This window comes from Pongo pygmaeus, chromosome 11, assembly GCF_028885625.2.
Source record: "Pongo pygmaeus isolate AG05252 chromosome 11, NHGRI_mPonPyg2-v2.0_pri, whole genome shotgun sequence".
Lineage (NCBI taxonomy): Eukaryota > Metazoa > Chordata > Mammalia > Primates > Hominidae > Pongo > Pongo pygmaeus.
Window position 1 is genome coordinate 139,118,233 of NC_072384.2, and position 25,326 is coordinate 139,143,558.

The 25,326-nt window shown below is 49.9% G+C and overlaps 1 long non-coding RNA gene across 1 annotated transcript in view; it reads right to left on the bottom strand.

The window, feature by feature from the left end:
• Positions 1-5,652: 5,652 nt before the first annotated feature.
• Positions 5,653-25,326, bottom strand: part of LOC129031644 (uncharacterized) — a 40,903-nt gene continuing 21,229 nt past the window's right edge. The window contains exon 3 of the long non-coding RNA XR_008501079.1: positions 5,653-6,908. This is a non-coding gene — a long non-coding RNA (uncharacterized LOC129031644). The remainder of the gene's footprint in view (positions 6,909-25,326) is intronic.

A 25,326-nucleotide genomic window follows, 5' to 3' on the forward strand; every position in this document is an offset into this window, starting at 1 on the left:
TGCGCCCTCAGATGGGATTCACTGACCACCTTCAGCCTAAGATGACTTTTGAGAGCCCGAGGCCAGGTAGTGTGTTGACCGAGGCCACACTGAGCGCCCCTCACATCTGCCCTCTGTGCAATGCTTGTGCACGCTGGTCACTGTGGCTTCCAAGGAGCCGGCCTCCTTTCGCTGCCAGGTGTCCCAGATGCCTGGACACTCCTGGTGGACTCAGGGACTGGGACACGTGACCCTGCCTGGCACCCAGAGCCACCCCTGCACTCAGGAGCCAGAACTACCCACAGGCACAGCCCAGCCTGTCTCCTGGTTCCTTCTCGGTTCTCAGGCCCCTTAGGGCCCCAAGGCAGCTGCAGGAAGGCGCTACCTGAAGGCCACATCGCTGCCCAGGGTTGTGGCCACAAATTACCACACAGGCAGTGGCTTAAAACCACACTCATTTTCTCTCTTACGCTTCTGGGGTCAGGAGTCCACAGTGGATCCTCCTAGGGGCTCTAAGGGGAAAATACATTTCTTTGTCTTTTCTGGCTTCTGCAGACGCCTTCCTTCATCCGTGGCCTTCCCCCTCCATGAGTCACTCTAACCTCTGGCTTCTGTTGCCACATCACCGACTGCAGGGCTGCGGTGCGCTGTGCGGCCGCCTTCAAAGATATTCTTACCCTAATCCCCGGTCCCTGTGACTGTAACTTTAGATGGCAAAAGGATGTCTTAGTCCAGTGGTGTCCAACCTTTTTGGCACTGGGGACCAGTTTCGTGGAAGACAATTTTTCCACAGACCCGAGGGGAGTGGGGATGTTTTGGGATGAAACTGTTCCACTTCAGATCATCAGGCATTAGATTCTCATAAGGAGAATAAGGCAACCTAGATCTCGAGCATGTGCAGTTCACAATAGGGTTCATGCTCCTGTAAGAATCTAATGATCTGACAGGAGGCAGAGCTCAGGCAGCTCAGGCGGTAATGCTCGCTCACCTGCCACTCACCTCTTTCTGTGTGGCCTGGTTCCTAACAGGCCACAGTCAGGTACTGGTCCACGGCCGGGGGCTTGGGGACCCCTGTCTTAGTCCATTCTGGCTGTTCTAACAAAACGCTGTAGGTTGAGTGGCTTAGAAACAACAGAAATGTATTTCTCACAGTTCTGGAGCCTGGCAAGTCTAAGATCAAGGAACTGGCAGAGGGGGTGTCTGGAGAGGACCCCAATTCTGGTTCACAGGCTAGTTACACACCTTCTCACTGTGTCCTCACACAGCAGAAGGGCCAGTGCAGTGCTCTGGGGCCCCCTTCATGAGGCTCTAATCCCATCCACGGGTCTCCATGCTTGTGACTTTGTCACCTCCCAGAGTCCTGCCTCCTAACACCATCACACTGGGAGTTTATGTTTCAACACATGAATTCTGGGAGGACGCAGACAGTCAGATCATAGCAAGGGTCTTTGCAGATGTGATTGAGTCAAGGATTTCGGGATGGGGAGATTATCCTGCAGGGGACCTCCCGGCTGGGAAAGCAGGGAAATGCATTCTCCTTCAGAGCATTCACGAGGATCCAGCCCTGCTGGCAACTTGACTGCAGCCCAGCGAGACTGATTTTTTATTTCCGAGCTTCAGATTGTAAGAAAATAGATTCCTATTGTTTTAAACTGTGGTAATTTGTTACAGCAGCGAGAAGAAACTGGAACAGGTGGCCTCAGCATTCCACATAGGAGGAACTTAGGGAGGCCACTGAGGTTTTGGCCTGAAGCTGCCTGAACTTACAAACGATTTTCATGGCGAATCTGTGTGATTTAGGGTGCTAGGACCGTGCGTGTGTGAGATGAAGGTCCAGGGCCAATGCCCTGCCCAGTGCAATTGCCAACACCCACCCCCAGACGTTTGCACTTTCCTGCCAAGGCGTATATTAAATCATAGCCATTGCTGAAAAGGCTCAGTCTTTATCCTGGCTCTCGCTCCACACCTACCTATATTTCTGAAAACTTTATTTCTTTAAAAATTTAATTGTTCTTTTTATCAGTTATACATGCAGAGAATTTAAAGGCAAAACAGCAGCCCTTCCACAGGGCTGTCCTACAGTTCCTTCTCAGGGGGCAAACGCTTTTAGTCTTTCAGCCAATTATTTTCGTATTTACCTGGATATCTTAGAATAACACGTTCATGTTGACACTTCTGATTTTTCACCCTGGGCATCGTCTGCTGGCTTCCCTCAGGGCGGGCTCCAGTTCTCTCTTCACCCTTAACCCATATTCTGTCCTCTGCTCTCTCTCTGTCTCTGTCTTTTTGTGTGTCTCTTTCTTTTTTTTTTTTTTTTTTTTGAGATGGAGTTTTGCTCTTGTTGCCCAGGCTGGAGTGCAGTGGCTCAATCTCGGCTCACTGCAACCTCCACCTCCTGGCTTCAAGCAATCCTCCTGCCTCACTCAGCCTCCCAAGTAGCTGGGATTACAGACGTGTGCCACCGCACCTGGCTAATTTTTGTATTTTTAGTAGAGACGGGGTTTCACCATGTTGGCCAGGCTGTCTTGAACTCCTGACCTCAGGTGATCTGCCTGCCTCAGCCTCCCGAAGTGCCAGGATTACTGGCATGAGTCACTATGCTCGGCCACTCTGTGTGTCTCTTTCTAACACATACACACACATGCACACATGCAGACACACACACACATCCCATCCCTCCATTTTTCCAGCAGCATCTCACCATTTCACCAAGATGAATAGTTAGCGTTTACTATTCACAGCCAAGCCATTAGAATAATATTACTTCTTACCTGAACAACTTTTTGTTTTCTCTGGAGTTAATTATGTTTTCATTTGCATTCTTTTTATGTGTTTATCACCACAACAACCCCAGCCTCTCCCATAGTTGTATAAATGTCCTTACAAACCATGTCTCTGTTTCCTCTTCGTGAAGAGCGCACTCGTGACGCCATGGACCCTGCTCCAGGGAAGGTGGCTTTTGGGCGGTGGTCTTGACTGGGGATGTCCCTGCCCCTGCAGCCCCTCCGCTCCTGGCTGGGGCTGAGTGGTCTCCATTCTGCCTCCCAGTTTCGTTCTCTGCTGGCTGACCTGCTGGCTCTCTGGTGGCTCCTACCCTCCAGGAACCTCTCGAGAAAGGATGCATAGGTGGTGACTTGGGAAGATCTTGCAGTTCTGAAAATATCTTTCTGTTCTACAGTTTGGGCTTAGAATTCCAGATTGGAAATCATTTCCCTCGGAATTTTGCGGGTGCTGCTCCTTGGTTTCTGGTTTTTTTTTTTGTTTGTTTTTTGAGACAGAATCTCACTCTCGTCCAGGTTGGAGTGCAGTGGCGCGATCCTGGCTCATTGCAACCTCCACCTCCCAGGTTCAAGCAATTCTCATGTCTCAGCCTCCCAGGTAGCTGGGATTACAAGGGCACACCACCACACCCGGCTAATTTCTTTGTATTTTTTTTTTTTAGTAGAGATAGGGTTTCACCATGTTGCCGAGGCTGGTCTCAAACTCCTGAGCTCACACAATCCACTCGCCTCAGCCTCCCAAAGTGCTAGGATTACAGGCATGAGCCACCGCGCCTGGCTAGTTTCTGGCTTCTGAGGTTGTGGCTGAGAAGTCCCAGCATCTTCCTAGTTCTCAATCCATTGTGAAACCTCCTTGTTTTTGTCTGGAAACTTGTAGGAGCTTGTATTTGCACCAGGGTCCTGAATTGCCACAGGATGAGTCTCTGAGTGGGTCTCCTTGCACGCTGCCCACAGGGCATCACTGAGCCCTTTGATGCCGGAAAAAATGCCTCGGCTTTTTTTCCAGCTTTGTCTTTCCTGTAACTTGCTGCTGGCCCCACTTTTGTTCTCTGTCAGAGCTTTCCTCAAAACTGGGGTGCTCCTTGGCTGTCTGCTGTCACCTAAGAGAGAGATGTGAAAAAAAGTGTATAAGCAGTGTGTGTGTGTGTGTGTGTGTGCGTGTGTGTGTGTGTGTGTGTGTTGGGTGGGAGTAAAGTTGCCAGATTTAACATCAACAAAAATTACAGAAAGCCCAGTTATATTTGGAATTTTTTTTAGTGTAAGTATGTTCTAAATATTACATGGGGCATACTTATACTAAAAAATGATTTGTTGTTGATCTAAAATCCACATTTATCTGGGTCCTGTATTTGACCTGGCCACCCTAGGTAGGGTTGCCTTTCAGTAGCTTCAGGGTGGGGTGTTGGAGCAGCGCCTGGGGCTGGAGGGCTGCGGATGCAGCCACATCTTTAGGTCTTTATTGGAGGGGCGAGTCTGACTCAGCCCTGGGGAGCCTGCTGGAATGGAGGTGTGGGTCTGTGCACAGTGTGTGTAAGATCTGTTTACTCTGCTCGCCCTGTCCGCTGACCCTCAGTGTCACCCTCTCCAGGGAATGAAACAGTTGGTCTTCTGCTCGGACACAGTCAGGGGACAGAGAGAGCCTGAAGCATCTTACACAGGCCTCCGACCACCCCTCTGCACGTGGCCCCTTCCTGACCTCCAGAGGCAGTGGAGCCGCCCTCGCCTGCACCTCCCAGGCCTCCCCCAGGTAGCCAGGCCGCTTCTGGGCTGCGTGGGCTCCTGGCTGAGGAGTCAGCTTTCTTGGATCTGCTGGGAGTTCCCCTTGCACAACCCTGGTTGCTGTAGCCGCTCCTGGCTCTCTTTGTCTTTCTGGATTAATGCCATTAAAAGTCCCCTGCTGCTCCCTGCACTGGGCTTCTGGAGCGGGTGATTAAATGCTTTTGTTCCTTCCACCGTCTTCTACAGGAGCCCACCCTGGTTTCATTCCTAAGCTGGCCTGCTCTTCCCAGGGTGTGTTTCATCAGCTGCATCTCCAAACAGCAGTAACCGCAGCCATGTAGAGGCCTTTCCCTCAGCCATCCTGGAGGTAGGACCCAGGTCCCCAGTTTTTAGGTGAGAAAAGTGGCTTCAGTGAGTCCGTGGCTTCAGTCACACCCCAAGGTCCCACAGCGAAGGAGTGGGTGCAGGGCCCCTGCACTTGACCTCTGACTTGCTGCCCCTCTGGGGGTCTCTGTTAGTTCTCTCTGGTTGGGGCAGTTGGTCCTGCTCAGTTTCTGATAACACAGCTGGGTGGGCCCGCCCAGTGCCCACTTTGTAGCTTGCTTGCTGGGGCAGGTGGTGGAGCGCGAGCACCCATTTAACCTACTAGAAAGGGGTCCCTGGAGGTGGGCGCCTCAGGGATTGGGGAGAGACAGGGGCTCTGCCCGCCCTCCACCTCCCGGCCACCCCAGGCCCTTCTCTGCCACGGCCTGCTGGGGTGGGGGTCAGCACAGAAGATTTCGGAAGGCCTTACCACTCGGCTGCCCTCCTTCAGGTGTTTTTTCATCTTGATTTCTTTTGGGAGGAGTCTAGATACTTTTACTTTTTAAATAAGCCTTGTATCTTCTCGCTCTTTAAACACCACAAAAGGGGTGGCATTATTAAAATATAAAAAACCGCTCCAAACTATAACTTTCCTGTGCACAATGGAGAAGACTGATTTTAAAAGTGGAGCAGGTGTTTTTTATGTTGTGCATACTTAGTGTAAACAAACTGAGCAATCTGAGTAAGTCCGAGCGCCCCTTTGCTCTCATATTTGTGTCTAATGCTGACAGTTTTGTGGAAAAGCTGTTTTTACGATTCTGAAGTACCTACGCCCCTCCCTCATGTAAAATTTAATCACATCTTATTGCATCGGGTATTAACACTCATAGTTTATTGAGGAGTTTTCTCTGGAGCTTGCTGAGCATGGGGTTGTGAAGTGATGCCTGGGTGCCTGGGAGGAGGGATATGAAAGTCTAGACACTATGCGCAGGGAATGAAATATTCCCCCGAATTCCGGGAACACACCAGCTCCCAGCGTCCAGGTTCCCATCTGGAGGGTCTCACCTCCCAAGGTAACAGCATCATTTTCCCAGCTTGAAGAGTGAGGTGTGGGACTCGGAGCTGGCCTTTCCTGTCTCTCTCGCTGTGGGGGGCATCCATGGAGCTGTGTGCGAGCTGCTCCCGGAGCTCCTGGGATCAGGTCCCAGGGGATGTGCTCCAGCCTAGTGGGGGCAAGTCTGCAGGGCCACACTCAGACGTGACAGCACCGGGGAGGGCCACACCATGCATGGCCCCGTGGGGCAGGGCACCCCCGAGAGGCCACCTGGGGTTGGCTGGCAGGTGGTTCCATACTCCACTCTCATCAGCACCTCTCGGGGGAGGACTGGGCCCTGGGAGCGGCTCTTGTAGGGAGGAGGGACTCTGGCGTACTGTGAGGGACAAACAGTGAAGTGGCTGCGCCTGCAACATCAGACTGGCCATCCAGAAGAGTGGCCAGGACCCCCACCCAGTGTCCAGCGGCCGTGGTGAGGGCAGGCCTGGGTGTCCAGGAGCAGGAGACATGGGGCAGAGGAGCCCTCAACGAGACCCGTGTTCTCTTGCGTTGGAGCAAGACCCCAGGCCGCGGCATGGAGGTCGGTGAAGCTGGGCAGCCGCTTCCGTCCGGAGCTGGGAAGCTTGGGGGGGCCCTCTGCGGATTGGGAGTGTGACGGCCCTGTTTGGAGCTGGGAGGCAGGGGGGGCCCTCTGAGGGTCAGAGTGTGATGACCCTGTCTGGAGCTGGGCAGCCCCCGATCCCTGGCACTTCTGGGCTTAGAGGACGCCTTGGCTGCTTCAGGGGTTGGCCTCAGCTACTCCTCTGGCGGTACTGGGAGCGAGGCAGGCTTGGCGGGGGGCTGGCTCAGGAGCCCTGCCTGATGTCCTATGATCATCTTGGGGACAGTCCCCTCGGCCAGGTTGGTGGCCACCCTGTCTGAGTGCTGGGTGCCAAGCACTCGACTCCACTGGGCAGCAGAGGGGACACAGCTTCTAGGTCCAGACTGCTGCACACAGATGAGGCAGTTAGAATGGCTGCCCGAGAGTGATGGGTATCCAGAAGATGAGAGTGTGACCCCATGGACAAAAGGGTCTGCACAGATAAAATTAAGGATCTTAAGATAATCTTGGACGAAGGTGGGCCCTGAATCCAATGGCAAATGTCCTTGTAATAGACAGAAGAGGACAGACACAGACATGAGAAGGCAATGTGAAGACAATGCCAGGTATGGGAAAGATGGGGCCACAGCCAGGAGTGCTGACAGCCCCCAGAAGCCAGAAGAGGCAAGGAGGGCCCTCCCCAGGAGGGCACACCCTGTCCACGGGTGTGCTCTCACCTGCAAACCTGCAGTCATCCCCAGGCCAGGGACCACTTCCTGGGGAACTCAATTCTTGACAGGATGTAACTGGGCTTAGGGCTGGAATCACGCTGCGGAAGGTAGGGTGGGCTTCTGACCACCGGCTGAAGTGTTCTGCCTGGACGGCTGGGCAAGGCCCATCGTTCTACTGATGCACAGACGCCCAGCCCTGCCTTGTGCCAAGCCCTTCACTTTCATGTCTGGAGCTGCCCCCATCCCACTGTGGCTGCTGGCTGAGGGCAGTGAAGGTGCTGGAGGAGAACCAGCACCCAGTGAGGGATGATGTCATTTGCAAGGTTTCATGTGGGCAGAGACTTTTTTTTTTTTTTTAATCTGCCACACGTTTTGCTCACCCTTTTACTTTCAGCTTTTCTGAGTTTTTTTGTTTGTTTTGTTTTAGGGCAGGAATCAGCAATGTTTTCTGTAAAGGGAGAGATAGTAAATATTCTAGGCTTTGTGAGCCATTTGGTCCTTGTCACACATACTCAACTCTGCTGTATTTTGAGAAAGCCACAATGGGTGTGGCTGTGTTCCAATAAAACTTTATTTACACAAGCAGGAGGTGAGGCTGGATTTGGACCAAAGGCAGTTTGCTGAGCCTTGTTTAACGGCTGTAATTTTTATTTTTATTTTTATTTTTATTTATTATTATTATTATTTTTTGAGACAGAGTCTCGCTCTTGTCACCCAGGCTGGAGTGCAATGGTGCGATCTCAGCTCACTGCAACCTCCACCTCCCTGGTTCAAGCGATTCTCATGCCTCCGCCTCCCTAGTAGCTGAGATTACAGATACCTGCCACCATGCCTGTCTAATTTTTGTATTTTTAGTAGAGACAGGGTTTCACTGTGTTGGCCAGGCTAGTCTTGAACCCCTGACCTCAGGTGATCTGCCCACCTCAGCCTCCCAAAGTGCTGGGATTACAGGCGTGAGCCACCGCGCCCAGCAGGGGCTGTAATTTTTAAATCACAGTGCTGATTTTCAAGAAGGTTGAATCTGAGTGTTTTTTTCTTTAAAAAGTTTAGTGTGGCAGATTAAAGATGGCCTCAAAGTCTTTGACATTCCTTCTATCAGGAGGTGGGGTCAACTGCCAACTCCCCACAAGTCTGGAAAGGTTCTATGACTTTAAAAAAATAATGGCTTTATTGATATATAATTCACCACATATGTCTAAGCTGATGTCTCATACAGAAGATAGTCTGCTGTGGTCTGAATGTCCATGTGTCCCCAAAATTCATATATTGAAAACCTGATCACCAAAGTAATGGTGTTAGGGGTGGAGTCTTTGGGAGGTGATTAGGTGAATGGGACTAGTACCCCTTTAAAAGAGGCCCCAGAGAGCTATTCTTCTTTCCACCATGTGGGGGCGCAGTTAGAAGGTGCCGTGTGTCAACCGGAAAGTGGGCCCCTAGCAGACATTGAACTTACCAGTGCCTTGATTTTGGACTTCTCATAACTGTAAGAAATAAATTTCTGTTGTTTTTAAGCTACCCAGTTGTTGGTATTTTGGTATAGCAGCTTGAACAGACTAAGATGCACCCCTTTAAATAATACAATTATGTGTTTTTTGTACATTCACAGCGTTGTGCAACTGTCATCACGGTTCATTTTCAAACATTTTGATCCTCCTTATGAGAGACAGGACTAGCTGGATTTCCTAGGCCGACTAAGAATCCGTAAGCCTAGCTGGGAAGGTGACCGCATCCCCCTTTAGACGCAGGGCTTGCAACTTATCTCACACCTGACCAATCAGGTAGTAAAGAGAACTCACTAAAATGCTAATTAGGCTAAAACAGGAGGTAAAGAAATAGCCAATCATCTATCGCCTGAGAGCACAGGGGGAGGGACAATGACCGGGATATAAACCCAGGCATTCGAGCCAGCGATGGCTACCCCTTTTGGGTCCTCTCCCATTGTATGGGAGCTCTGTTTTCACTCTATTAAATCTTGCAACTGCACACTCTTCTGGTCCGTGTTTGTTACGGCTGCAGCTGAGCTTTTGCTCGCTGTACACCCCTGCTGTTTGCTGCCGTCGCAGATCTGCTGCTGACTTCCACCCGTCTGGATCCGGCAGGGTGTCCGCTGTGCTCCCGATCCAGCGAAGCGCCCATTGCCACTCCTGATCGGGCTAAAGGCTCGCCATTGTTTCTGCATGGCTAAGTGCCCAGGTTTGTCCTAATCGAGCTGAACACTAGTTGCTGGGTTCCACGGTTCTCTTCTGTGACCCACAGCTTCTAATAGAGCTATAACACTCACCGCATGGCCCAAGATTCCATTCCTTGGAATCCATGAGGCCAAGAACCCCAGGTCAGCAAACAAGAGGCTTGCTGCCATCTTGTAAGGAGCCCGCCACCATCTTGGGAGCTCTAAGAACAAGGACCCCCCCCGACCCCCAACACTTAGTTATCACCTCCTTAGCTTTACCCTTCCCCACGGACCTAAGCAATCACAAATTTACTTTCTGTCTCCATAGATTTCCCTGTTTTGAATCTTTTATATGAATGGAATTATGTAATATACAGCCTTCTGTGTCCAGCTTTTTCCACTCAGTATAATGTTTTCAGGGTTCATCCATGTTGTAGCATGTATCAATACTTCATTCTTTTTTATGGTGGAATAATACTCCATTGTATGGACAGACCACATTTGGTTTATCCATTTGTCAGGTGATGAACATTTGGATTTCTAGAAATCCTTGTGGGTGTGAAGTGGTATCTCCTTATGGTTTTGATTTGTGTTTCCCTGACGACAAGTGATACTGAATATCTGTTCATGTGCTTATGGGCCATTTCTATCTCTGGTTTGGAGAAATGTCTACTTAATCTTCTTAACTCATTTTAAAATTGGGTTATTTGAATCTTAACTCATTTTAAAATTGGGTTATTTGTCTTTATTATTGAGTTAGAAGAGTTCTTTATGTATTCTGAATACAAGTCTTTTATCAGACATGTTATTTGTAAGTATTTTCTCCAGTTCACTGAGTTATTTTTACTTTCTTGATGGTGTCCTTTGAAGCACAAAAGGTATCAATTTTGATGATATGAGGGAGAAAACATCAAGTCTTTCACAATCAAGTATGAACTTAGCTGTAAGTTTTTTGTAGATGCACTTTATTAAGTGAGGAAGTTCTCTTCTGTTTTCTAGTTTGTTGAGTGTTTTTTTTTTATCGTGAAAATGTGTTGAATTTTTTCAAAAGCCTTTTCTGGTTCTATTGAGAATATTATATGACTTTTGTTTTTTATTTTATTGATATGACGTATTATATTCATTTATTTTCAGATGTTGAACCAAGCTAGCATTTCCGGGACAAATCCCACTTGGCCACGGGTGTATGTATAACTCTTTTTATATGTTGCAGACTTAGTTTGCTAGTATGTTGCTGAGAATTTTTTTGTTTATATTCGTATGAGATATTGGTCTGTAGTTTTCTTTTCTTGTAATGTCTTTTCTGGTTTTGGCATCAGGGTAATAGTGACCTAAAAATGAGTTAAGAAACGTTCCTGCGGTTTTTCTATTTTTTGGAAGAGTCGTGAAGAATTGATATTAATTTTTTAAATGTTTGGCAGAATTCAGTGATAAAGCTTGGGTGGGCCTGGACTTTTCTTTCTGGGTAATTTTTGAATTACTAGTTCAATCTCTTCACTTGTTATAAGTCTATTCACATTGTCTTCTTGAATCAGCTTCAGTAGTTTGTGTCTTCCTAGGGATTTGTCCATTTCATCTAAGTTATACAATTTGTTGGTGTATAATTGTTCATGGTATTCCTTTACAACACTTTCTATTTCTTCAGGGTCCTTAGTTATGTCCCCATTTTCATTTCTGATTCTAGTCATTTGAGTCATTCCTCTTTTTTCTTAGTCAGTCTAGCTACAGGTTGGTCAGTTTTGTTGACCTTTTCAAAGAACCAGCTTTTGGGTTTCATTGATTTTCTCCATTGGTTTTCTATTCCCTGTTTCTCTTATTTCTGCTTTAATCTTTATTATTTCCTTCCTTCTGCTTGTTTTCAGTTGGGTTGGCTCTTATTTTTCTTATTTTCTTAGGGATTATCTACCACTGGGGTTTGCAAGTGGAAGGTTAGGTTATTGATTTCAGATCTTTGTTCTTTTGTGATCTAGCATTTATACCTAGACATTTCCCTCTAAGCACTGCTTTAGCGGCATCCCATAAGTTTTGGTATGTTGTGTTTTTGTTTCACTCAGTTCAAAGTATTTTCTAGTTTTCCTTGTGATTTTTTTCTTTGAACCATTGGTTACTTAGGAGTGCATTGTTTATTTTCTTCAGTTGGTTTCCTCCAGAGCATTGCAGCCTTTCCTGACTTCTGAGTGACTCTCTTCTTTTAAGAGATAAGAATGGCAGATTAAAGATGGCCACAACTTCTTTGACAGTCCTCTCTTCAAGAGCTGGGGTCTATGGTTCCCTTCCCTTGGAATTTAGACAGGCTCTATGACGGTTTTGATCAATGGAATGCAGGAGACTTGATACCGCATGACTTCTAAGGCTAGACTGAAGAAACTTTGGTGCTTTTACTTTGGTATCTTGGTGCTCACTTGAAAGGGGATGAGGGTAGGCAGCCATTATGTGAGAAGTCCAACTACCTTGAGGCCACAATTCTATGATGAACCCAAGCTAGCCATGTCAAGAAGCCACTTGGAGAGAGAGAGAGAGAGAAAGTGCTGTCCAGCCCCTAGCTATTCCACCCATATCATCCCAGGTGCTAGGATCACTAGACTGGCAGTAAAATAAGTCACCTTGGTAATTTCTGCCACATCAAAGCTCTTGCTTCATCTAAACATCCATGCAGAGCTACAGGACTGGGAGACTTGTCGGGAAAGAACTGCACTGTTGGAGGTTCAGGAAGGACTGATGTAAACCAGTAAATTGTTTCCCCAGAATCCTGCAGGATTTCATGGAATTAAATACCCTCACAGACTCAGAAGGTTTAAATGGAAACATAAACAGTTCATCATACATACTTGATGGGATAATGGTTAGCTTCTTTTAAAAATGCACCAAATCTACATAAGTTACTGAGAATCCCCAGAGGATGCCATGTCAAGAAGAATCAAGGCCCACACATGTGGCACGAGTTGAGCTGTCCCTGCTATCTCCTATTTCAGCAGAATGAGGCTGCCAACATGGTAGGGCAGAGACAAGCTTTCCTCTCTGTGCCTGCCCTGACTCCTGACCTGTAGAATTGTGAGCATAAATAAAATGGCTTTTATATTGCTAAGTTTTAAGGTGGTTTGTTACCCGGCAAATAGAAACTGGAACAGTGTATTTGTCCCATTTATATTTATTGTTATAATTATCAGTTGACTTCAATTTCAGGTGCTTCAGTTTCTTCATATGTAAAATGGAAATAAGACTATTAATTCAATTTAAGGATTAGGTAAGATAATATATATAGAGTACTTACATATATATTTATATGATTTATATAAACATTTATATAAATATATGTGCTTTATGTATATAAATAAACATATATACATATATAAGATACTTAAAAAGTTAGCTAGATGAAAAAGATATCTACATGTCTAAATTTTTACATATTTTCTTTCATTTACTTGAGAATATGAGAACAGTTTTTGTCTCCACTTTAATTTCTTGCCATGTTTTGAAGTGCTCTCTTTATCTGCTTTTTTACTTTGCTGTATTTTCATTTTGAAGTTTTGTATAGCTTAAGGTGCTGGAATTCTTTTATTTACGCATCTTGGAGTGATGGGAGTTTCATATGGGTTTTCCATTGGCCCCAAACTAGAGAGAGCAAAAGTCCTTGGCCTGTATGCCTGGGCCCCGCAACTCCTTTTACTCCGGACTTCGTTCTCTGTGCACCCCCACAGCGGGTTTCCTCTAGAGCGTCTGTCATGAGCTGGTGGTTTTTGGCGATTTCAGCATCCTTGAACTTTTCTTTGTCTTTATTTTTGGTAGTAGTGGGTAAGAGGGAGTATGTTCTGTGGTGCGATTTGTGTAAGAACGTATGACATGTTGGTAAGTGTGCAGCATTATGCCATTTTTCTTTCTTTCTTTCGCCATCCAGGGTGAAACAAAACCCTGCCTCAGCCCTGGAATTTACCGGAGCTCATTTATGGGAAATCTCCTTGGTCCCTTCAAGGGGCAGCTGTGTCTGTTGGCTCAAGCGACGGCACTTCTCTCACATCAAAGCTCTTGCTTCATCTAAGCGTCCGCCCTGCTACGGGGGTGGGAGGCTCATCGGGAAAGAATTCTCATTTTGTCAGAGGTTTGGGAAGGACTGACGTGAATCAATAGACTGTTTCCTCAGAATCCTGCAGGATTTCAGTGGTTTCCACAGAATTAAATACCATCTTAGACTCAGGGGGTTTAAATGGAAACATACACACTTCGTCCGATGTACTTGACGGGATAATGGTTAGCTCCTTTTAAAAACGCACCAAACCTACGGAAGCTACTGAGAATCCAGCAGGGGTCATCTCAGTTCCTGGAGAGGGGAGGTGGGAAGCTTGTTTTAATTAGACTTGGACTTGCTGTCATACACGTCTGCATCTGATTTTCACTCTGAGCACTTCCACCTCCCCAGGCAAACGGAGGGTCGGAACGCTTGATGTGAGAACACATTTCACACACACGCTGGTGTATTTACTTACACAGACACGGACTGCACACACATGCAGACCTACATGCTTTCCTGGGCTCGTCATGTGGGGGGCACATTGCAGCTCCTCCTCCCGCTCTGCTCTTTGTGGAGAGCTGGGTCGTCATGCTATTTATTTTTACACAGAGGAATTCATCAATCAAACGTCCAACTTTGAGATCCGGCCTATCAGGAACTATTCCTGCAGTGCCAACTCAGCGCTTTCATCTCCACCCTTGGCCTCGTTGTGCTATTTGGACAAAGATCCTGTAGCCTTTCTTATCCAGAGGGAGCAAAGGAGAAGTTGGGGTGTTCTTACTGTCCTGTGGGGGCCCTGCTGCTCGGGCGTTGGATCTGCTCTCTGGAGGTGCCCCCTCACCCCCCTCCCACCCAGGGACTCCGCACCGGCCATGGTGGTTGGGCCACTAAACCTGGAGGTTCTTGGGGATTATCTACCACTGGAGTCTGTGTTCGGTTTTCAGTGCTGGGTCCCTGGGGATCTGTTGGAGATCACAGAGCGCCTCCCTGGAGGTTTGTGCACACACCTCCTCACACATGCACACGCTACTTCTGGTACATGGGCCGTGCTGGTCTGGCCTTGCTGTTAAGGGCCGAGAAGCCAAGGCCCAGGGTGGGTATGTCAATCTGTTGGTGCTTAGTGATGTGGCCTGGACTGGAAGCCAGCTGGCCAGGCACCTGTACACCCTGCCTTTTGCATGCTGGGGCCGCTGTCTCTTAGCCCTGGCTTTCCTTCTTACCTTGAATGAGTCTTTCCTTGCTGCCATTTCAAGAGGCCTGGCTTGGCACCCAGTGAGGGTCAGCTGGGCCCCTGGCAAAAGCTTGTGGGGAGGCTTTACTCAGGCCAGGTTCGACCGGTCCCAGGGGTCCCACCCACCCCACCTCACAGAACTCCCACTCACCTGTGGCCCTGCCATTTGGGGGCCCAGCCACCGGCAACCCTGGGCCGCAGAGGCGACCCCAGCAGCAGGCACTGCTCTCCCTGTGGGCCTACTCCTTGGAACCTGCCCTCCCTCAGTGGAGCTCACAGGGAGATACACATTTTTAGCCTCTTCTTGGGGGTGAGGCTGTGTACCAGGTAATCATATGGCCTCCTTTAATTCTCAACATAACCATTTGGGGAAACTCAGGCTCAGAAAAGCTAAATGACATGGCCAGGTTGATAAAAGTCTAAATAATATAGCCAGGCCTGGAGCTCCAGAACACTTGCTCCCCCTTCTCTATTCTGTGTTTGAAAAGACACAAAGCAGGGACTTTGTGTCACACCGCCCTGCACCCTGATCACAGGGGGAGAAGGGAGGCAGGGTCTCCTTGCTGTGACTCCCAGAGAGAGGTGGGGGGAAGCTTGCCATTCCCCCGAACTTCCCAGCCTGTACAACCATGGGCTAAATAAACCTGTTTTTTTAAAAATAATAAATTATCCAGCCTCAGGTATTCTTTTCTAGCAATACCCAACAGACCATATAGATGGGAAGGCCAATTACAATGGAAACAAGCAAACAAACAAAAGAAGCAAATAGCTTTCTATTAGCAAAACTGTCCATAAATGAGATGGGCTGACTCAGAGAGTTGCGTGTTCTCTGTCACAGGAAGACCACTTGAGAGTGATGATGGTTGTGGTGGTGATGGTGATGGTGGTGATGGTGATGGTGATGATGGTGATGGTGATGATGGTGGTGATGATGGTGGTGATGGTGACAGTGATGGTGATGGTGATGACGGTGATGTGGTGGTGATGGTGATGATGGTGGTGATAGTGATGGCGCTGATGGTGATGGTGATGGTAATGTGATTGTGATTATGGTGGTGATGGTGATGGTGACGGTCATGGTGATGGTGGTGATGGTGATGATGGTGGTGATGGTGGTGGTGATAGTGATGGTGGTGGTAATAATGATGGTGGTAGTGATGATGGTGGTCATGATGATAGTGATGATGGTGATGGTGATGGTAATGTGGTGATTGTGATTATGGTGGTGATGGTGATGGTGACGGTCATGGTGATGGTGGTGATGGTGATGATGGTGGTAATGGTGATGATGGTGGTGATGGTGGTGGTGATAGTGATGGTGGTGGTGATAGTGATGGTGGTGGTGATAGTGATGGTGGTGGTAATAATGATGGTGGTAGTGATGATGGTGGTCATGATGATAGTGATGATGGTGATGGTGGTGGTGGTGGTGATGATGGTGATGATGATGGTGATGAAGGAGGTGATGGTGATTATAGTGGTGATGACAGTGACGGTGGTGGTGATAATAGTGATGATGGTAGTAATGATGGTGGTGGTGATGATGGTAATGATGGTGGTGGTGATGGTGATGGTGGTGGTGGTGATGGTGATGGTGGTGATGGCAGTGATGATGGTGATGGTGATAGTGAAAGTGATGGTGATGATGGTGATGGTGATTATGGTGGTGATGGTGATGGTGGTGATGGTGATGGTGACAGTGATGGTGGTGGTGGTCATGGTGATGGTGGTGATGGTGACAGTGATGGTGGTGGTGGTGGTGATGGTGGTGGTGATAGTGATGGTGATGGTGGTGGTAATAGTGATGGTGGTGGTGGTGGTGGTGATGGTGGTGGTGATAGTGGTGGTGGTGATGGTGGTGGTGATAGTGATGGTGGTGGTGATGGTGGTGATGGTGGTGATGGTGATGAAGGTGATGGTGATAGTGATGGCGATGATGGTGGTGATGGTGGTGATGGTGATGGTGACAGTGATGGTGATGGTGATTATGGTGGTGTGATGATAGTGATGATGATGATGGTGGTGATGGTGGCAATGGTTATGGTGACAGTGATGGTGTTGGTGATGCTAACAGTGATGGTGATGTGATTATGGTGGTGATGGTAGTGGTGATGATAGTGATGGTGATGTTGGTGGCGATGATAGTGATGGTGGTGGTGATGGTGGTGGTGGTGATGATGGTGGTGGTGATGGTGGTGGTGGTGGTGATGGTGGTGGTGGTGATGGTGGTGGTGATGATGGTGGTGGTGATGGTGGTGGTGGTGATGGTGGTGGTGATGATGGTGGTGGTGATGGTGGTGGTGGTGATGGTGGTGGTGGTGGTGATGGTGGTGGTGGTGATGGTGGTGGTGATGATGGTGGTGGTGATGGTGGTGGTGGTGATGGTGGTGGTGATGGTGGTGGTGGTGATGGTGGTGGTGATGGTGGTGGTGATGGTGGTGGTGGTGATGGTGGTGGTGGTGATGATGGTGGTGGTGATGGTGGTGGTGATGGTGGTGGTGGTGGTGGTGGTGGTGGTGGTGATGGTGGTGGTGGTGATGGTGGTGGTGGTGATGGTGGTGGTGATGGTGGTGGTGGTGATGGTGGTGGTGGTGGTGATGGTGGTGGTGGTGATGGTGGTGGTGGCGATGATGGTGGTGGTGGTGATGGTGGTGGTGGCGATGATGGTGGTGGTGGCGGTGATGGTGGTGGTGGTGTTGTGGTGGTGATGGTGGTGGTGATGATGGTGGTGATGGTGGTGGTGGTGGTGATGGTGATGGTGATGATGATGGTGCTGGTGGTGGTGATGGTGGTGATGGTAATGGTGGTGATGGCGATGGTGACGGTGACAGTGATGGTGATGGTGATTATGGTGGTAGTGATAGTGATGATGATGATGGTGATGGTGATGCTGATGGTGGTGATGGTGATGGTGATGGTGACAGTGATGGTGATGGTGATTATGGTGGTAGTGATAGTGATGATGATGATGGTGATGGTGATGCTGATGGTGGTGATGGTGATGGTGATGGTGACAGTGATGGTGATGGTGATTATGGTGGTGGTGATAGTGATGATGATGATGGTGATGGTGATGCTGATAACGGTGGTGATGGTGGCGATGGTTATGGTGACAGTGATGGTGTTGGTGATGGTAACAGTGATGGTGATGTGATTATGGTGGTGATGGTAGTGGTGATGATAGTGATGGTGATGATGGTGGCGATGATAGTGATGGTGGTGGTGATGATGAACTTAAACATTCTTAACATCCTTAATGTTCATGTTATTTTAACAATGAACAAAGCATTCCTTTCCATACCCAACTGATACTTGCACCAGCCCTCTGTGGGTGTGCTCATGTGTGTTAACATCCAGCAGAGTGAATGAGGCTGAAAGATATGGTCACTGGTGTAACAGAGACAGAGCTCAGACTTGGCTCAGCCTTTCACTCCCAGCCCAGGGCTTTGTCCCCCTTGATCTGAGAGTGGCAGCACCTTGTGCAAACCAAAGGCATCTGGAAAGGCTTTTTCTGTGGATCCCACCACACAGGCCTGTGGCTCGGGAAAATGTGGCCACAGCCTGCACCCTCAAGCCTGGGACAATGTGGGGTGAGGAGCGGGTTTGCAGGAGCACGGTGTGGGCAAGAGTGTTTCTGTGGTGGGAGCCTATGGTCGTGTATCTTGAGACCTTCCCCTCCCACAGTAGCAGCAGGGGGACAGGTGACTCTGTTTCCCCAGGATGGGCCACACTAGTCTCCAAGACCTTATCCTGGCATTCTGCGGACCTTTCCACTTTGCAGCCTGGCCCTTGAGTGTGGAGGCTGCCCTGGGTCCCTCCATTTCCAGGCTCTGCTTCCCCACATTTGCTGTGGCCTCATCCCCTGCCTTTGGCCCAGACGGCCCTCCTGACGTCTGACCCCAGCTGGCTGTATCCGCCTGCCCTCTGCCTGGTCGTTCCTGCTACCTGTTTCCGTCATGGTACACTAAGTGCCGCCAAAGCAAAGCCCCTCCCAGATGGCACTCATATTCCTGCCAGGCACCTTGTCTGGAGGGGCCCGCATGCCACCACCTGCTCAGGGGTGTGCAGTCCCAGGTCCTGGTGACTGTTCTTCCCCGTTCTTCTCAGAGCTGCCTCCCCCTCCTCTTCAGCTGTGGCCCCCCTCCCATTTTGGGGTACAGCAGCCTCTGCACTAGCTGCTGCCTGCAGCCACCCAGCTGGCTGGTCAGCCTCTCACACTTTGCAGGTGGGTCCCCTCCCTACTGTCTGCCCTGCGTGGCTTCTGGGCTCTCAGGGGGATGCACAGTCCCCTTTAGTAAATCTTTTCTGTCTCTTTGAGGTTTTCGCTCTAGTCACACGGGCTCCTGAGTGGTCCCCAAATGTCCTCAATCTCTTGTGTCTCCAGGTACCCCCAGGCTTCATCCTCTGCCTGGACTGGTCTTCCTTTTTCCTTCACTTGAGAAACTCCCTCCATCCTTTGGGCTCAGGTGGGTGTCAGCCTGGGAAGCTGCCATCCTGACGCCTATTCCTCCCTCTGGTGGGCACCCCAATGTCCTTCCATCAGGGTCTCTGTCACAGCCCTTGTTACACTAATGACAATTGAGGGCAGGGGTGGCATCCATTTACTGTCTGGCATGGAGCAGGTGATCAGGGTGCTTATGGGGTGTGTGAATACAGGAGGGAGGGAATGAAGAATAAATGGAACTGGCCCTGGTCACATGGCTTCTCATGGCAGAGCTGGGATTTTCATCATTCAGCAAGTGTCTGCTGCCTCCCCATCTGGGCCTAGCCCTGAATTCAGAGCCAGTGCCACAGAAGCCAAGCAGGCAAGCAGAGGTTCAGCCTGCCCGGGGCATGCAGGCAACTGGAACGCAGGCCTGCAGACTCCTAGTTCAGTGCTCTTCCTGACATGCTGCGGGAGGGTGACACGACCTGCGGGGGATGCTGCACCTTCAGCTTGAGTGAAGTGCAGTCGAGAGCCCAGCAGCCCTGGTGACTGGTTGCACTGTGCTCCAATCCGTCGGGGACCCCAAGGGCTCTGCATTATCTACTTCTTGTCTCTAAGTGGCCACTGTGGCGAGGAGGAAGACAGTGGGCTGGCTCCCCATGCATGAGGTGAAGGCCTGCGGGAACAGGAGAGGGAGCTGCTGAGCGGCTCTCAGAGGGCTCCTGGGCCGGGTCCCTGCCTTGCTCCCATCAAAGGGATGGCTCTGCAGTGACGGCACAGAGCATCAGACACATGCCGGCCCGGCGGGGCCAAGCCAGCCGTGCTATTAAGCAACAGCACCAGATCCCTTTGTTTCTCCCCTTCTTCCAAAGTGGCAAAAGATCAAGGCCCTGAGCTTGAAATAACAAAAGGGAAATAGCTTGCAGACTGCGCATCTGGAGGCCAGAAGGGGTTTAATAGCTGTGCTCAGGAGGGAGAGGGGAGGGGGCTGGACGCCGATTCATAAATTCTTCTCTGTGGCTCCCCAACCTGCTCTGCTCAGGCTCCCCGTGCCCGTCCCTGGCCCCGCGGCAGGCTCCCCCTTCGTCATTCGCAGGGCAGGTGGCATACCTTGCCCATCAGCATGGGCACAGGACATCTGGGCCTCTCTGCAGGTTCCCCATCCCTGCCAGCGCCCAGGTCTCCCTCGCTCCTCTCGGCCCCTTGCTCCTCTCAGAGTCCTTGAGTCCCCGGGTTAATGAGGATCTACTGCAGGGTCGTGGGAGTCTGACCAGTGACATGTGCAGACACATGTCTGTAATTACTTGGGGCTGAGGAAAGCCAGCCCCCAGAGCTCTGTGGCCTTCCCCATAGACAGAGCTGAGCCAGGTGGGCCTCCTGGGGGAGGAGAGCCATGCAGGGCATCACAGCACCCACGGCCATGGTCAGAGGCCTGACCTCAGAGGCAGAGGCCTCTCGTTCTCCTGTGGGTCCCCTGGTCTCTGACCTTTGGGGGCGTTTGCAGTGAGGAGCTTACACAGCACATGGTTCTGTGGGCTGACTCTTCTCTGTACAAGTGGTGAGAGGGGAGCCTGGAGTCCTGGGGGAGTGGGGCGGGTGGAGGGGGCTCCCTGCTGCCGTGCTTCACACTCACCATGAGACACCACCATGAAACTCACCCAAAGACACCAGCTAACAAGGACCGAAAGGAAATGTTCATGAGGGGCTGCAGCCCATGCCAACATGACACGGTGCCATCTCACAGCATTTGCCCCAGGCCGGGCCCACTGGGGTCACATCCCTGAAGGGCCTGGCCAGGTGGCGTTTCCGTCCCTATTGGACAGAAAGCGGGTGGTTGTTGTTTGAAGTCACACAGCTTGTCAGAGTCAGTGCTGAGATTCGAATCCACACCTCCCTGACAACTCGGGCTTTCCCGAACCCTTCATCCCCTGAGATCCCAAGCAAAGGAATTATCCAGCCTGGTCCAATCCTTTCTTGGTGCATATTTTCCTAAAAGGCAATTTGGAACCCGTCACTTCCCACCTCAAGAGCTGGCTGAAGCTCTCCTTTCTTGGCGGTTCTTTTGGATGGCTGGAGTGGCAGATGACCCGGGAGGCTGGAGTTGGTCACGGTGCAGCCCCCAGGGCAGGCGGGCAGAACCGATGGGCACGCGTGCCCTCCCTCCTGAGCGGGTGTGTGAACCCCAGCAGCTGGCTGTCCAGGTTCCTGGGCGGTGCTCACTGGGGGCTCAGGCTACCCATTGGCCTTCATTTGTTGGGCACAAGTGATCAGTTTGCCCTGTCTCTAAGGTGCTTCAGCCAGGGGAAGGGGTAGGAAGTGAGGGCTGACACCTGGCTCATCGGTACCACTCGAGCCTCGTGGACTGGAGTTGCCCTGGGCTCCGCTCGACACATTGCACATTTTCAAGCTCCTCCAAGGAGCAGGATGTGTTTCCCCTTGCCTAGAATGGAGCTTGGGGCTTGTGTTTGTTCAGCCAGTAGCTCAGTGGGGCCAAGGAGGAGGCTGTCCCTGCGGGATCCCCTGGTTCCTGAGCTGCAATTCTTGGGTCACTTTTTACTAAGCGAAATTACTGGAATGTCCTGGATGTTAAGATGTCCTAGGAGGCTTTATCCTGGGGTGACTTTGCCACCCTCCCAAGCCTTTGTTTCCTTCCTTTGTCAAGCTGGCGACCGGGCACTCCCTGTGTCTTTTTGTGGCCGCAGGTTCTTACTATGGCTCCCAGGCAGGTCACCCCATGACTTAGGGAGCTGTCGCTAGCTGAAGCCTGGTCGGGGGCAGGGTGGGTGGTTCAGCCAAGCTCTCTATATCTATTCTAGAGGTCCTAGGAGGTCTGCTGTGAGTCCCATCACAGTCCCATGCCCCTTCCTGCTGAAAGTCACGAATGTTGCCACGCATGAGTTGTTGCTGAGGCTCCTCAGGGAAAGCCCGTCCCACGCCAGTGCTGCCCTTTGCTTCTCCCTCTGTTTTGTTCTGGCATCGGTGTGATGGATTCTACTTACATCCTCCAGAATTAGGCACCATTCGCTATTTCTAGTGCTATAGGAAATATATTCATAGTTCCATACTTACTTTGTTAATTTAATGGGATTTGTGGCAGAAGATGTAAACGCTTCAGTCTGCAATTTTGAACGGGAAGTCAAGTGAATTTTAAAGACAGGAAGAAAGGCTACAATTTGGCGGGGCGTGGTGGCTCATGCCTGTCATTCCAGTGCTCTGAGAGGCTGAGGGGGGAAGATCGTTTGAGCCCAGAAGTTTCAGACCAGCCTGGGTAACATGGTGAGACCTTGTCTCAAAAAAAGAATTTTTATTAAAAAAAGAGTACAATTTAAGGAACCACACAAATGCAGATTCTCCTACACAACTGTAATTATTGTGGTCGAATAATATTTTGAAATATTAAGTGATTTAACTTGTCCAGCATGTCCTTTTTCCTTTTTTTCATCAAGGGTTTTTTCTACCCTGTTATTGGAAAGAGTGGTGGCCTGAGGAAGAGAAGACACAGCTGATCTTGAAAAGGGAAGTCGTCAGTCCATGGCTTTGTGAGCTGCCGGCATGGGGTTTCCTGGGATACTGGCCAACAATGGCTGCACCTGCAGCTGCTCTTGCCACACCCAGTCCCCCTCATGGACCATGGCCCAGGCCTCTATCAGTGTCTAGAAGGTGCTGGAGAGCAGTGCGGGTCTGATTTGGGCTTGTGCCCCTCTTTTTTTGAGATAGAGTCTTGCTCTGTTACCCCGGCTAGAGTGCAGTGGTACAATCTTGGCTCACGGCAACCTCCGCCTCCCGGGTTCAAACTATTCTCCTGCCTCAGCCTACGGAGTAGCTGGGACTGCAGGCGCGTGCTACCACACCTGGCTAATTTTTTTTTCTTTTTTGTATTTTTGGTAGAGACGGGGTTTCACTGTGTTAGCCAGGATGGTCTCGATCTCCTGGCCTCGTGATCTGCCCACCTCGGCCTCTCATAGTGCTGGGATTACAGGTGTGAGCCACCGCGCCTGGCCCCTGGGCTTATGCCTCTCAACAGTCTCAAGCGCTGTCCTGGCATGAGGGATGGTGCCTCCAGGACCCTGCTTCTTGGTCCTGGAGCTGGAGATTTTCAGGGGCCGATGGGCTCTGCCCTCTTCTGCTCTCAATTTTTGTCCATCAGGTGGGCTTGGCAAGTCCCCTTGACCTTCCTCAGGAAAACTTTGGTCCGTCTGGCCCTCCCCGACCTCCCACAGTGTCTGCTCCCTGCGAGGTTTCTCATGCCTTCCTACACGTGCTCACCTGGAATGCAGCCCTGCCCTTTTGTATCACGAATGTCCAGAGTAGGCACTGGCTCGAGGAGAATTGGTGAACATGCTAAGTAACTTCCCCAAAACGACTGACACTGACAACAGGCACTGTAATTCCAGTTAGTGCACTGATCCTTGTGCAGAGATTCCAGATCTGGAGACCATATGTGGCAGAATTTATCATTTGATATGTGCGGCATTTCAAATAAGTAGGGAGAATTGAATACAAGATTTTAGATCACTGGCTATCCACAGGGAAAACAATGTTACCTAAAAAGTAACATTGCCTTCTGCCACTCCGTACACACAATCCATTCCATACATACAATACATTCCATACGCACAATACATTCCAGCTGCATTAAAGATTTAGCAGTAATAAAGAAAGACTGAAAAATTACAGAAGGACATATAGGAGAGTATTTTTGTCTCCTCGGGGATAGCAAGGTATTTTTAGCCAAGACATAGAAATCACTGATTTTAGGAACACGTTGGAGCCAATCCTGGTGTCCCGGAAACTGACCCAGCACAGATTTACTTCTTTTTCAGGCTACGTGTTTTGTGGAGGTTGGCTGGGGCTCTGCTCTACCGAGACACCCAGGACCCAGGCTGATCGAGACTCCACCATTTGGGAGAGTAGAGCAGTGGAAGGGACCCCTGGGGGCTCACACACTGTTTCTTCTATATTTTGGCCCAGAGGTGACACACACCACGCTTGCCCAAACTGGTCCAGAACCAGTCACATGCCCCTGCTCTGGCTGTGTGGTAAGAATGCAGGACAATGTGGAGACTGGGTTGAATGCTGAGGAATGTTACTGTCCCTGCCACAGACTCTCTCCTGATACAATCTGACATCAGAGGGGATGGTGACTTTCCTGGGAAGTGTTAACTAGCAGAATTGATCTAAGATGTAAGAATTCCAAAGAGATGCGTAAGAAGACAAGGGAAAGGTTTCTAAGATTTACCTTCCAGACTGGATCCCATCCCAGATGGTTTTATTGAAAGGATATCCAGTGCGTGTGTCTGTCTGGGGGAGGGACAGGATGCTCCCAGAATGGACTTGAGGGCTGGGTGCCAGGTGTGGAATCAATGAAACTCAGGGGGCAGGAAGTGCCATAGCATGGTGTTAGGGGCTGGGCAGTGGGCCACCCGGACCTGCTCTCTAGTTCTTCCAAATCTACTGAGAGGCTGCTCAGGCCCTGTTACTTCTGCCGTAGAAGCTGATTACCCGGAATTGTGCTCCCAACAGACTAAATGTAGCAGGGGAGCTGTGATTCCCCATAAGAAACTGGGGAACATGGGGTACTGTCACAGGCTGAGAAAATGAACTCTTGGCAGCCAAAGAGGAATTAAAGAAAGCAGAGACACCATGGGCATAAGACTGTGGAAACTGTCAGAGAATATGACAAGGAGGCATGACAAGCTAGCAGTTCATAGAGCGAAGCTAAGGAAATCACAGGAAAATGGGTGTTATTTATACATGTACATACTTGGTCCAGAAAAGTGGCTCACATCTGTAATCCCAGCACTTTGGGAGGCTGAGGCGGGAGGATCACTTGAGGTCAGGAGTTTGAGACCAGCCTTGGAAACATAGCAATACCCCATCTCTGTTAAAATAGTAATTTAAAAAATTAGCCAGACATGATGGTGTGCCTGTACTCCCAGCTACATTAGCCAGGCATGATGGTGTGCCTGTACTCTCAGCTACTTTCAAGGCTGGGGTGGGAGGATCGCTTGAGCCTGGGAGGTTGAGGCTGCAATGAGCCATGACTGCACCACTGCACTCCCACCTGGGTGCCAGAGTGGGACCTTATTTCTGAAAAAAAAAAGTACATACTTAAAGAGGCTTCTTGTTAATCATTGGAAATGGATATAATCCAAAGTCCGTAGCTACTAGGCACCTACCACCTTCATCATCATGGTACCATTTGAAGGTCACCTCTGTGCTGGGGACCAATGGCTCTGAGACCATCATAGCTGTGCCTGGCAGTGCAGGAGCAGAGAGCTGACATGTGTGTCCCTCAAGCAGAGACATGGATAAGATGGCACCCTGACGGGAGGGTGAGGGTC